Source organism: Acipenser ruthenus, chromosome 2 (genome assembly GCF_902713425.1).
Source record: "Acipenser ruthenus chromosome 2, fAciRut3.2 maternal haplotype, whole genome shotgun sequence".
NCBI lineage: Eukaryota > Metazoa > Chordata > Actinopteri > Acipenseriformes > Acipenseridae > Acipenser > Acipenser ruthenus.
Window position 1 is genome coordinate 99522629 of NC_081190.1, and position 13329 is coordinate 99535957.

At 40.4% G+C, this 13329-nt stretch overlaps 9 non-coding genes across 9 annotated transcripts; all 9 read left to right on the plus strand.

Annotated features, from left to right (window-relative positions):
• The first annotated feature begins 1085 nt into the window (after positions 1-1085).
• LOC131706701 (5S ribosomal RNA) lies at positions 1086-1204 on the plus strand. Its single transcript, XR_009310750.1, has one exon. It is a non-coding gene; the product is annotated as a 5S ribosomal RNA (ribosomal RNA).
• Positions 1205-2097: 893 nt separating this feature from the next.
• LOC131707354 (U1 spliceosomal RNA) lies at positions 2098-2261 on the plus strand. Its single transcript, XR_009311146.1, has one exon. It is a non-coding gene; the product is annotated as a U1 spliceosomal RNA (small nuclear RNA).
• A 1728-nt stretch (positions 2262-3989) lies between these two features.
• Positions 3990-4108, plus strand: LOC131706705 (5S ribosomal RNA). The gene has a single exon (XR_009310751.1). It is a non-coding gene; the product is annotated as a 5S ribosomal RNA (ribosomal RNA).
• Positions 4109-5001: 893 nt separating this feature from the next.
• On the plus strand, positions 5002-5165 carry LOC131707355 (U1 spliceosomal RNA). The gene has a single exon (XR_009311147.1). It is a non-coding gene; the product is annotated as a U1 spliceosomal RNA (small nuclear RNA).
• Positions 5166-6893: 1728 nt separating this feature from the next.
• On the plus strand, positions 6894-7012 carry LOC131706709 (5S ribosomal RNA). The gene has a single exon (XR_009310752.1). It is a non-coding gene; the product is annotated as a 5S ribosomal RNA (ribosomal RNA).
• An 893-nt stretch (positions 7013-7905) lies between these two features.
• LOC131707358 (U1 spliceosomal RNA) lies at positions 7906-8069 on the plus strand. Its single transcript, XR_009311150.1, has one exon. It is a non-coding gene; the product is annotated as a U1 spliceosomal RNA (small nuclear RNA).
• A 1743-nt stretch (positions 8070-9812) lies between these two features.
• Positions 9813-9931, plus strand: LOC131707383 (5S ribosomal RNA). Its single transcript, XR_009311163.1, has one exon. It is a non-coding gene; the product is annotated as a 5S ribosomal RNA (ribosomal RNA).
• Positions 9932-10824: 893 nt separating this feature from the next.
• LOC131707489 (U1 spliceosomal RNA) lies at positions 10825-10988 on the plus strand. The gene has a single exon (XR_009311201.1). It is a non-coding gene; the product is annotated as a U1 spliceosomal RNA (small nuclear RNA).
• A 1714-nt stretch (positions 10989-12702) lies between these two features.
• On the plus strand, positions 12703-12821 carry LOC131706710 (5S ribosomal RNA). Its single transcript, XR_009310754.1, has one exon. It is a non-coding gene; the product is annotated as a 5S ribosomal RNA (ribosomal RNA).
• Positions 12822-13329: the final 508 nt, after the last annotated feature.

Sequence of the window (13329 nt, forward strand, 5' to 3'; positions counted from 1 at the left end):
GTTCGCGCTCTCCCCTGATGTTATAGTCAAAGTTAAAAACACAGGTATTGAAAGCAATTAGCGATTATCTATATATCTCCAGCAGGTGGCTCTGTCAGACTGGGAATGAGATTTTGTTTTTTCTTTCGGAGCGTATAATGTTCTAGAAAGTACCAAAGTGTTTTATGTACATGTATTGTGAAGTGTTTCATCTTGAGAAGACAAAGTAACGAGTCAGCGGCACGTGTATCAAAGTTACAAAGTTGCTAATATTAAAGAAGACGAGGTTCAGCGGTACAGTTGTTTTTTTAAAACATAGTGTTTCAGTTCTGTACAGACGTTCTATGTCGTTATCCGTTATTGATTCAGCTTTATTTAGATGATTGCCTTTACCTTGTTTTAATTTCCCGTTCCTCTGAGATACGAATCTACCAGCTTTACATCTTTTTTTTTTTTTTTTTAACGTATTCTCATTTTGTTGATCATTAATGCACATTTCTGTACTGTGGGTGTTGTCGAGCGATTGAAAACGAGACATTTTGTGTTTGAATTGAAAGTGATGGTCTCGAGGAGTCGAACAGGTCACAATAAGCCTTCATCCATGTATCATGTAACCACATGTATGCTGTCTCTAACTGGAGGAGAGGGACCCTTGCCGTACTGCTCAGCCTAAAGAACCACACGAGTTGTTTGAAAGGGGGATTTATTTTGTAGAATAAACATCAAATTGGTTTCAGGGCATACAGTCCTCCAACGGCAACACAGCTCAGTAGTACAGCTGAGATCCATTACAACACTGCTGCAGATTCAAACTAAAAGAGGGTAATATACAAAATGGATGCCTTTGAGAACTTAACACTTTCAATGCCAACGTGTGGCTACTACTTTGTGAACATACAATTTCGCAAGAATCTAATGGCACTTTTAATGCTGCTATATACACACACAGACACACGGACACACGGGCCCGCACACGTGGAGCCCAGAGCTGCTTAAATGTTAACGTTTGTGACAAATTAGAGATCTGGAAATCCCTCCCCCAACCTGTCATTGCATGAATGATATTAACTTAATACTATGAAAGAGATAAACCAAGACTGTCGTTCGCTTACGGCCATACCACCTTGAGAACGCCCGATCTCGTCTGATCTCGGAAGCTAAGCAAGGTCGGGCCTGGTTAGTACTTGGATGGGAGACCGCCTGGGAATACCAGGTGCTGTAAGCTTTTCTTTCTGCAGCTTGACAGGGGGCGCTATTTCCCTTGTTATTTATGTTACTAACCTGGAAGCTGTAAGTCTAAACATCGTTTTCTTTTTTTTGTTTTTTTATTGTCCCATTCCACACACGAACAAGTATTGTATCAGCCTTTACTGGTTTTGAAAACTGAGTTAGGACAGAAAGGGTTATCGTATTATATTCTAAGCCGAAACTACCAGTAGCGGTCCGATACAAACAAATGTGAACAGGGTTAAGACAAAAGTACTGACGAGTTTTGCTAGTTATGGTTAGTTTAATGAATTAAAAAAAGAAATAAAAGTTGATGAAGTACTTTTTATTATAGTAACAGAACGAGACATGTTTTAAAGCCACAAACTGCGTGTTTAGATTATTGTGCCAAACAAGAGAACAAAACGAGCATATCAACCAAGAACGGATTTAGTGACCCGTTCATTCGTTCGAGTTTATTTATATTATGTGTGACCTTAACAAATGTTTGACCAATGTTTTGCTTGCTTTCTTTTTGAAAGTCGTACATTTGTTACATTTTTTTTTATTTCGTTTACGCAGACGTGTATACAGACCCGTCGCTTCTTTTGCGGAACATCTCACATGCTGCTGCACGAATGACGTCGTCCTGTGTAAATCCTGGCATCTTGTCCTCCAATGATAAAGGCGCATGCAAATATATACCGAGAGGCATTACGGGAATGCAATTTATAAATACTTATACTGAAAACTGAAGGAACCCATTACACCCAACAGACTGGAAAGTGCGATATGATAACAATGAAAATGTTATATTAGGAAAAGAGTGTTTCTTTAAATTGCAGATGTAGGCACCGTTTCTTTGAAAAATGTCTCTTGTGGACGGGTGACGACTCGCAATGTGTACAACTCATACTTACCTGGCAGGGGAGATACCATGATCATGAAGGTGGTTCACCCAGGGCGAGGCTCGGCCATTGCACTCCGGCTGTGCTGACCCCTGCGAATTCCCCAAATGCGGGAATCTCGACTGCATAATTTCTGGTAGTGGGGGACTGCGTTCGCGCTCTCCCCTGAAACTATGGTCAAAGACAGAAACAAACACGAACCCGTCGGAGGAAGGAACTCACTCACTAGTTGTTCAACAACTCTCCGGCAGGCGGCTTCGTCACACAGGGAGTCAGGTTTTCTTTAAAAGGAGCTCAATGTTTTTAGCTTTCTGACTGTCAAATAAATAGCTACGTGGTTCCTGCACATCTATTTCCATGTTTCGTTATTTTTTATTGACAAGACTAAAAGTAAAGACTCAGCAGTGTCTGTATCAAAGTTTTTATTTTTATTTTAAATAATTGGAAATCATTTTCGAGCTTATCAGTTTTATTTATTTAGTTGATGTTTTTTATTCAAAGCAACTTACAGATAAACTGTGCATCACAACTGTTGCTGCTGCTGCTGCTGAGTCACTTACAATAGGACCTGGGTTTTACATCTCATTTGAAGGAAGGAGCACAAGGAGGTTAAGGGACTTGCTCAGGGACAGGGTCACACACAATGAGCCAGTGGCTGAGCTGGGATTGAACCAGGAACCTCCCGGTAACAAGAGCTTTTCTTTAACCACCTGACCACTAAGCCCCTTAAATCATATCTTGGCAGACAAACACTTTAATTAGACAACATAAAACCACATACAAGCAGATTTACAAGCAGGGCTGCAATCGCGTTCGCGCTCTCCCCTGATGTTATAGTCAAAGTTAAAAACACAGGTATTGAAAGCAATTAGCGATTATCTATATATCTCCAGCAGGTGGCTCTGTCAGACTGGGAATGAGATTTTGTTTTTTCTTTCGGAGCGTATAATGTTCTAGAAAGTACCAAAGTGTTTTATGTACATGTATTGTGAAGTGTTTCATCTTGAGAAGACAAAGTAACGAGTCAGCGGCACGTGTATCAAAGTTACAAAGTTGCTAATATTAAAGAAGACGAGGTTCAGCGGTACAGTTGTTTTTTTAAACCATAGTGTTTCAGTTCTGTACAGACGTTCTATGTCGTTATCCGTTATTGATTCAGCTTTATTTAGATGATTGCCTTTACCTTGTTTTAATTTCCCGTTCCTCTGAGATACGAATCTACCAGCTTTACATCTTTTTTTTTTTTTTTTTAACGTATTCTCATTTTGTTGATCATTAATGCACATTTCTGTACTGTGGGTGTTGTCGAGCGATTGAAAACGAGACATTTTGTGTTTGAATTGAAAGTGATGGTCTCGAGGAGTCGAACAGGTCACAATAAGCCTTCATCCATGTATCATGTAACCACATGTATGCTGTCTCTAACTGGAGGAGAGGGACCCTTGCCGTACTGCTCAGCCTAAAGAACCACACGAGTTGTTTGAAAGGGGGATTTATTTTGTAGAATAAACATCAAATTGGTTTCAGGGCATACAGTCCTCCAACGGCAACACAGCTCAGTAGTACAGCTGAGATCCATTACAACACTGCTGCAGATTCAAACTAAAAGAGGGTAATATACAAAATGGATGCCTTTGAGAACTTAACACTTTCAATGCCAACGTGTGGCTACTACTTTGTGAACATACAATTTCGCAAGAATCTAATGGCACTTTTAATGCTGCTATATACACACACAGACACACGGACACACGGGCCCGCACACGTGGAGCCCAGAGCTGCTTAAATGTTAACGTTTGTGACAAATTAGAGATCTGGAAATCCCTCCCCCAACCTGTCATTGCATGAATGATATTAACTTAATACTATGAAAGAGATAAACCAAGACTGCCGTTCGCTTACGGCCATACCACCTTGAGAACGCCCGATCTCGTCTGATCTCGGAAGCTAAGCAAGGTCGGGCCTGGTTAGTACTTGGATGGGAGACCGCCTGGGAATACCAGGTGCTGTAAGCTTTTCTTTCTGCAGCTTGACAGGGGGCGCTATTTCCCTTGTTATTTATGTTACTAACCTGGAAGCTGTAAGTCTAAACATCGTTTTCTTTTTTTTGTTTTTTTATTGTCCCATTCCACACACGAACAAGTATTGTATCAGCCTTTACTGGTTTTGAAAACTGAGTTAGGACAGAAAGGGTTATCGTATTATATTCTAAGCCGAAACTACCAGTAGCGGTCCGATACAAACAAATGTGAACAGGGTTAAGACAAAAGTACTGACGAGTTTTGCTAGTTATGGTTAGTTTAATGAATTAAAAAAAGAAATAAAAGTTGATGAAGTACTTTTTATTATAGTAACAGAACGAGACATGTTTTAAAGCCACAAACTGCGTGTTTAGATTATTGTGCCAAACAAGAGAACAAAACGAGCATATCAACCAAGAACGGATTTAGTGACCCGTTCATTCGTTCGAGTTTATTTATATTATGTGTGACCTTAACAAATGTTTGACCAATGTTTTGCTTGCTTTCTTTTTGAAAGTCGTACATTTGTTACATTTTTTTTTATTTCGTTTACGCAGACGTGTATACAGACCCGTCGCTTCTTTTGCGGAACATCTCACATGCTGCTGCACGAATGACGTCGTCCTGTGTAAATCCTGGCATCTTGTCCTCCAATGATAAAGGCGCATGCAAATATATACCGAGAGGCATTACGGGAATGCAATTTATAAATACTTATACTGAAAACTGAAGGAACCCATTACACCCAACAGACTGGAAAGTGCGATATGATAACAATGAAAATGTTATATTAGGAAAAGAGTGTTTCTTTAAATTGCAGATGTAGGCACCGTTTCTTTGAAAAATGTCTCTTGTGGACGGGTGACGACTCGCAATGTGTACATCTCATACTTACCTGGCAGGGGAGATACCATGATCATGAAGGTGGTTCACCCAGGGCGAGGCTCGGCCATTGCACTCCGGCTGTGCTGACCCCTGCGAATTCCCCAAATGCGGGAATCTCGACTGCATAATTTCTGGTAGTGGGGGACTGCGTTCGCGCTCTCCCCTGAAACTATGGTCAAAGACAGAAACAAACACGAACCCGTCGGAGGAAGGAACTCACTCACTAGTTGTTCAACAACTCTCCGGCAGGCGGCTTCGTCACACAGGGAGTCAGGTTTTCTTTAAAAGGAGCTCAATGTTTTTAGCTTTCTGACTGTCAAATAAATAGCTACGTGGTTCCTGCACATCTATTTCCATGTTTCGTTATTTTTTATTGACAAGACTAAAAGTAAAGACTCAGCAGTGTCTGTATCAAAGTTTTTATTTTTATTTTAAATAATTGGAAATCATTTTCGAGCTTATCAGTTTTATTTATTTAGTTGATGTTTTTTATTCAAAGCAACTTACAGATAAACTGTGCATCACAACTGTTGCTGCTGCTGCTGCTGAGTCACTTACAATAGGACCTGGGTTTTACATCTCATTTGAAGGAAGGAGCACAAGGAGGTTAAGGGACTTGCTCAGGGACAGGGTCACACACAATGAGCCAGTGGCTGAGCTGGGATTGAACCAGGAACCTCCCGGTAACAAGAGCTTTTCTTTAACCACCTGACCACTAAGCCCCTTAAATCATATCTTGGCAGACAAACACTTTAATTAGACAACATAAAACCACATACAAGCAGATTTACAAGCAGGGCTGCAATCGCGTTCGCGCTCTCCCCTGATGTTATAGTCAAAGTTAAAAACACAGGTATTGAAAGCAATTAGCGATTATCTATATATCTCCAGCAGGTGGCTCTGTCAGACTGGGAATGAGATTTTGTTTTTTCTTTCGGAGCGTATAATGTTCTAGAAAGTACCAAAGTGTTTTATGTACATGTATTGTGAAGTGTTTCATCTTGAGAAGACAAAGTAACGAGTCAGCGGCACGTGTATCAAAGTTACAAAGTTGCTAATATTAAAGAAGACGAGGTTCAGCGGTACAGTTGTTTTTTTAAACCATAGTGTTTCAGTTCTGTACAGACGTTCTATGTCGTTATCCGTTATTGATTCAGCTTTATTTAGATGATTGCCTTTACCTTGTTTTAATTTCCCGTTCCTCTGAGATACGAATCTACCAGCTTTACATCTTTTTTTTTTTTTTTTTAACGTATTCTCATTTTGTTGATCATTAATGCACATTTCTGTACTGTGGGTGTTGTCGAGCGATTGAAAACGAGACATTTTGTGTTTGAATTGAAAGTGATGGTCTCGAGGAGTCGAACAGGTCACAATAAGCCTTCATCCATGTATCATGTAACCACATGTATGCTGTCTCTAACTGGAGGAGAGGGACCCTTGCCGTACTGCTCAGCCTAAAGAACCACACGAGTTGTTTGAAAGGGGGATTTATTTTGTAGAATAAACATCAAATTGGTTTCAGGGCATACAGTCCTCCAACGGCAACACAGCTCAGTAGTACAGCTGAGATCCATTACAACACTGCTGCAGATTCAAACTAAAAGAGGGTAATATACAAAATGGATGCCTTTGAGAACTTAACACTTTCAATGCCAACGTGTGGCTACTACTTTGTGAACATACAATTTCGCAAGAATCTAATGGCACTTTTAATGCTGCTATATACACACACAGACACACGGACACACGGGCCCGCACACGTGGAGCCCAGAGCTGCTTAAATGTTAACGTTTGTGACAAATTAGAGATCTGGAAATCCCTCCCCCAACCTGTCATTGCATGAATGATATTAACTTAATACTATGAAAGAGATAAACCAAGACTGTCGTTCGCTTACGGCCATACCACCTTGAGAACGCCCGATCTCGTCTGATCTCGGAAGCTAAGCAAGGTCGGGCCTGGTTAGTACTTGGATGGGAGACCGCCTGGGAATACCAGGTGCTGTAAGCTTTTCTTTCTGCAGCTTGACAGGGGGCGCTATTTCCCTTGTTATTTATGTTACTAACCTGGAAGCTGTAAGTCTAAACATCGTTTTCTTTTTTTTGTTTTTTTATTGTCCCATTCCACACACGAACAAGTATTGTATCAGCCTTTACTGGTTTTGAAAACTGAGTTAGGACAGAAAGGGTTATCGTATTATATTCTAAGCCGAAACTACCAGTAGCGGTCCGATACAAACAAATGTGAACAGGGTTAAGACAAAAGTACTGACGAGTTTTGCTAGTTATGGTTAGTTTAATGAATTAAAAAAAGAAATAAAAGTTGATGAAGTACTTTTTATTATAGTAACAGAACGAGACATGTTTTAAAGCCACAAACTGCGTGTTTAGATTATTGTGCCAAACAAGAGAACAAAACGAGCATATCAACCAAGAACGGATTTAGTGACCCGTTCATTCGTTCGAGTTTATTTATATTATGTGTGACCTTAACAAATGTTTGACCAATGTTTTGCTTGCTTTCTTTTTGAAAGTCGTACATTTGTTACATTTTTTTTTATTTCGTTTACGCAGACGTGTATACAGACCCGTCGCTTCTTTTGCGGAACATCTCACATGCTGCTGCACGAATGACGTCGTCCTGTGTAAATCCTGGCATCTTGTCCTCCAATGATAAAGGCGCATGCAAATATATACCGAGAGGCATTACGGGAATGCAATTTATAAATACTTATACTGAAAACTGAAGGAACCCATTACACCCAACAGACTGGAAAGTGCGATATGATAACAATGAAAATGTTATATTAGGAAAAGAGTGTTTCTTTAAATTGCAGATGTAGGCACCGTTTCTTTGAAAAATGTCTCTTGTGGACGGGTGACGACTCGCAATGTGTACAACTCATACTTACCTGGCAGGGGAGATACCATGATCATGAAGGTGGTTCACCCAGGGCGAGGCTCGGCCATTGCACTCCGGCTGTGCTGACCCCTGCGAATTCCCCAAATGCGGGAATCTCGACTGCATAATTTCTGGTAGTGGGGGACTGCGTTCGCGCTCTCCCCTGAAACTATGGTCAAAGACAGAAACAAACACGAACCCGTCGGAGGAAGGAACTCCCTCACTAGTTGTTCAACAACTCTCCGGCAGGCGGCTTCGTCACACAGGGAGTCAGGTTTTCTTTAAAAGGAGCTCAATGTTTTTAGCTTTCTGACTGTCAAATAAATAGCTACGTGGTTCCTGCACATCTATTTCCATGTTTCGTTATTTTTTATTGACAAGACTAAAAGTAAAGACTCAGCAGTGTCTGTATCAAAGTTTTTATTTTTATTTTAAATAATTGGAAATCATTTTCGAGCTTATCAGTTTTATTTATTTAGTTGATGTTTTTTATTCAAAGCAACTTACAGATAAACTGTGCATCACAACTGCTGCTGCTGCTGCTGCTGCTGCTGCTGCTGCTGCTGCTGCTGAGTCACTTACAATAGGACCTGGGTTTTACATCTCATTTGAAGGAAGGAGCACAAGGAGGTTAAGGGACTTGCTCAGGGACAGGGTCACACACAATGAGCCAGTGGCTGAGCTGGGATTGAACCAGGAACCTCCCGGTAACAAGAGCTTTTCTTTAACCACCTGACCACTAAGCCCCTTAAATCATATCTTGGCAGACAAACACTTTAATTAGACAACATAAAACCACATACAAGCAGATTTACAAGCAGGGCTGCAATCGCGTTCGCGCTCTCCCCTGATGTTATAGTCAAAGTTAAAAACACAGGTATTGAAAGCAATTAGCGATTATCTATATATCTCCAGCAGGTGGCTCTGTCAGACTGGGAATGAGATTTTGTTTTTTCTTTCGGAGCGTATAATGTTCTAGAAAGTACCAAAGTGTTTTATGTACATGTATTGTGAAGTGTTTCATCTTGAGAAGACAAAGTAACGAGTCAGCGGCACGTGTATCAAAGTTGCTAATATTAAAGAAGACGAGGTTCAGCGGTACAGTTGTTTTTTTAAACCATAGTGTTTCAGTTCTGTACAGACGTTCTATGTCGTTATCCGTTATTGATTCAGCTTTATTTAGATGATTGCCTTTACCTTGTTTTAATTTCCCGTTCCTCTGAGATACGAATCTACCAGCTTTACATCTTTTTTTTTTTTTTTTAACGTATTCTCATTTTGTTGATCATTAATGCACATTTCTGTACTGTGGGTGTTGTCGAGCGATTGAAAACGAGACATTTTGTGTTTGAATTGAAAGTGATGGTCTCGAGGAGTCGAACAGGTCACAATAAGCCTTCATCCATGTATCATGTAACCACATGTATGCTGTCTCTAACTGGAGGAGAGGGACCCTTGCCGTACTGCTCAGCCTAAAGAACCACACGAGTTGTTTGAAAGGGGGATTTATTTTGTAGAATAAACATCAAATTGGTTTCAGGGCATACAGTCCTCCAACGGCAACACAGCTCAGTAGTACAGCTGAGATCCATTACAACACTGCTGCAGATTCAAACTAAAAGAGGGTAATATACAAAATGGATGCCTTTGAGAACTTAACACTTTCAATGCCAACGTGTGGCTACTACTTTGTGAACATACAATTTCGCAAGAATCTAATGGCACTTTTAATGCTGCTATATACACACACAGACACACGGACACACGGGCCCGCACACGTGGAGCCCAGAGCTGCTTAAATGTTAACGTTTGTGACAAATTAGAGATCTGGAAATCCCTCCCCCAACCTGTCATTGCATGAATGATATTAACTTAATACTATGAAAGAGATAAACCAAGACTGTCGTTCGCTTACGGCCATACCACCTTGAGAACGCCCGATCTCGTCTGATCTCGGAAGCTAAGCAAGGTCGGGCCTGGTTAGTACTTGGATGGGAGACCTCCTGGGAATACCAGGTGCTGTAAGCTTTTCTTTCTGCAGCTTGACAGGGGGCGCTATTTCCCTTGTTATTTATGTTACTAACCTGGAAGCTGTAAGTCTAAACATCGTTTTCTTTTTTTTGTTTTTTTATTGTCCCATTCCACACACGAACAAGTATTGTATCAGCCTTTACTGGTTTTGAAAACTGAGTTAGGACAGAAAGGGTTATCGTATTATATTCTAAGCCGAAACTACCAGTAGCGGTCCGATACAAACAAATGTGAACAGGGTTAAGACAAAAGTACTGACGAGTTTTGCTAGTTATGGTTAGTTTAATGAATTAAAAAAAGAAATAAAAGTTGATGAAGTACTTTTTATTATAGTAACAGAACGAGACATGTTTTAAAGCCACAAACTGCGTGTTTAGATTATTGTGCCAAACAAGAGAACAAAACGAGCATATCAACCAAGAACGGATTTAGTGACCCGTTCATTCGTTCGAGTTTATTTATATTATGTGTGACCTTAACAAATGTTTGACCAATGTTTTGCTTGCTTTCTTTTTTAAAGTCGTACATTTGTTACATTTTTTTTTATTTCGTTTACGCAGACGTGTATACAGACCCGTCGCTTCTTTTGCGGAACATCTCACATGCTGCTGCACGAATGACGTCGTCCTGTGTAAATCCTGGCATCTTGTCCTCCAATGATAAAGGCGCATGCAAATATATACCGAGAGGCATTACGGGAATGCAATTTATAAATACTTATACTGAAAACTGAAGGAACCCATTACACCCAACAGACTGGAAAGTGCGATATGATAACAATGAAAATGTTATATTAGGAAAAGAGTGTTTCTTTAAATTGCAGATGTAGGCACCGTTTCTTTGAAAAATGTCTCTTGTGGACGGGTGACGACTCGCAATGTGTACAACTCATACTTACCTGGCAGGGGAGATACCATGATCAGGAAGGTGGTTCACCCAGGGCGAGGCTCGGCCATTGCACTCCGGCTGTGCTGACCCCTGCGAATTCCCCAAATGCGGGAATCTCGACTGCATAATTTCTGGTAGTGGGGGACTGCGTTCGCGCTCTCCCCTGAAACTATGGTCAAAGACAGAAACAAACACGAACCCGTCGGAGGAAGGAACTCACTCACTAGTTGTTCAACAACTCTCCGGCAGGCGGCTTCGTCACACAGGGAGTCAGGTTTTCTTTAAAAGGAGCTCAATGTTTTTAGCTTTCTGACTGTCAAATAAATAGCTACGTGGTTCCTGCACATCTATTTCCATGTTTCGTTATTTTTTATTGACAAGACTAAAAGTAAAGACTCAGCAGTGTCTGTATCAAAGTTTTTATTTTTATTTTAAATAATTGGAAATCATTTTCGAGCTTATCAGTTTTATTTATTTAGTTGATGTTTTTTATTCAGATAAACTGTGCATCACAACTGCTGCTGCTGCTGCTGCAGAGTCACTTACAATAGGACCTGGGTTTTACATCTCATTTGAAGGAAGGAGCACAAGGAGGTTAAGGGACTTGCTCAGGGACAGGGTCACACACAATGAGCCAGTGGCTGAGCTGGGATTGAACCAGGAACCTCCCGGTAACAAGAGCTTTTCTTTAACCACCTGACCACTAAGCCCCTTAAATCATATCTTGGCAGACAAACACTTTAATTAGACAACATAAAACCACATACAAGCAGATTTACAAGCAGGGCTGCAATCGTGTTCGCGCTCTCCCCTGATGTTATAGTCAAAGTTAAAAACACAGGTATTGAAAGCAATTAGCGATTATCTATATATCTCCAGCAGGTGGCTCTGTCAGACTGGGAATGAGATTTTGTTTTTTCTTTCGGAGCGTATAATGTTCTAGAAAGTACCAAAGTGTTTTATGTACATGTATTGTGAAGTGTTTCATCTTGAGAAGACAAAGTAACGAGTCAGCGGCACGTGTATCAAAGTTACAAAGTTGCTAATATTAAAGAAGACGAGGTTCAGCGGTACAGTTGTTTTTTTAAAACATAGTGTTTCAGTTCTGTACAGACGTTCTATGTCGTTATCCGTTATTGATTCAGCTTTATTTAGATGATTGCCTTTACCTTGTTTTAATTTCCCGTTCCTCTGAGATACGAATCTACCAGCTTTACATCTTTTTTTTTTTTTTTAACGTATTCTCATTTTGTTGATCATTAATGCACATTTCTGTACTGTGGGTGTTGTCGAGCGATTGAAAACGAGACATTTTGTGTTTGAATTGAAAGTGATGGTCTCGAGGAGTCGAACAGGTCACAATAAGCCTTCATCCATGTATCATGTAACCACATGTATGCTGTCTCTAACTGGAGGAGAGGGACCCTTGCCGTACTGCTCAGCCTAAAGAACCACACGAGTTGTTTGAAAGGGGGATTTATTTTGTAGAATAAACATCAAATTGGTTTCAGGGCATACAGTCCTCCAACGGCAACACAGCTCAGTAGTACAGCTGAGATCCATTACAACACTGCTGCAGATTCAAACTAAAAGAGGGTAATATACAAAATGGATGCCTTTGAGAACTTAACACTTTCAATGCCAACGTGTGGCTACTACTTTGTGAACATACAATTTCGCAAGAATCTAATGGCACTTTTAATGCTGCTATATACACACACAGACACACGGACACACGGGCCCGCACACGTGGAGCCCAGAGCTGCTTAAATGTTAACGTTTGTGACAAATTAGAGATCTGGAAATCCCTCCCCCAACCTGTCATTGCATGAATGATATTAACTTAATACTATGAAAGAGATAAACCAAGATTGTCGTTCGCTTACGGCCATACCACCTTGAGAACGCCCGATCTCGTCTGATCTCGGAAGCTAAGCAAGGTCGGGCCTGGTTAGTACTTGGATGGGAGACCGCCTGGGAATACCAGGTGCTGTAAGCTTTTCTTTCTGCAGCTTGACAGGGGGCGCTATTTCCCTTGTTATTTATGTTACTAACCTGGAAGCTGTAAGTCTAAACATCGTTTTCTTTTTTTTGTTTTTTTATTGTCCCATTCCACACACGAACAAGTATTGTATCAGCCTTTACTGGTTTTGAAAACTGAGTTAGGACAGAAAGGGTTATCGTATTATATTCTAAGCCGAAACTACCCGTAGCGGTCCGATACAAACAAATGTGAACAGGGTTAAGACAAAAGTACTGACGAGTTTTGCTAGTTATGGTTAGTTTAATTAATTAAAAAAAGAAATAAAAGTTGATGAAGTACTTTTTATTATAGTAACAGAACGAGACATGTTTTAAAGCCACAAACTGCGTGTTTAGATTATTGTGCCAAACAAGAGAACAAAACGAGCATATCAACCAAGAACGGATTTAGTGACCCGTTCATTCGTTCGAGTTTATTTATATTATGTGTGACCTTAACAAATGTTTGACCAATGTTTTGCTTG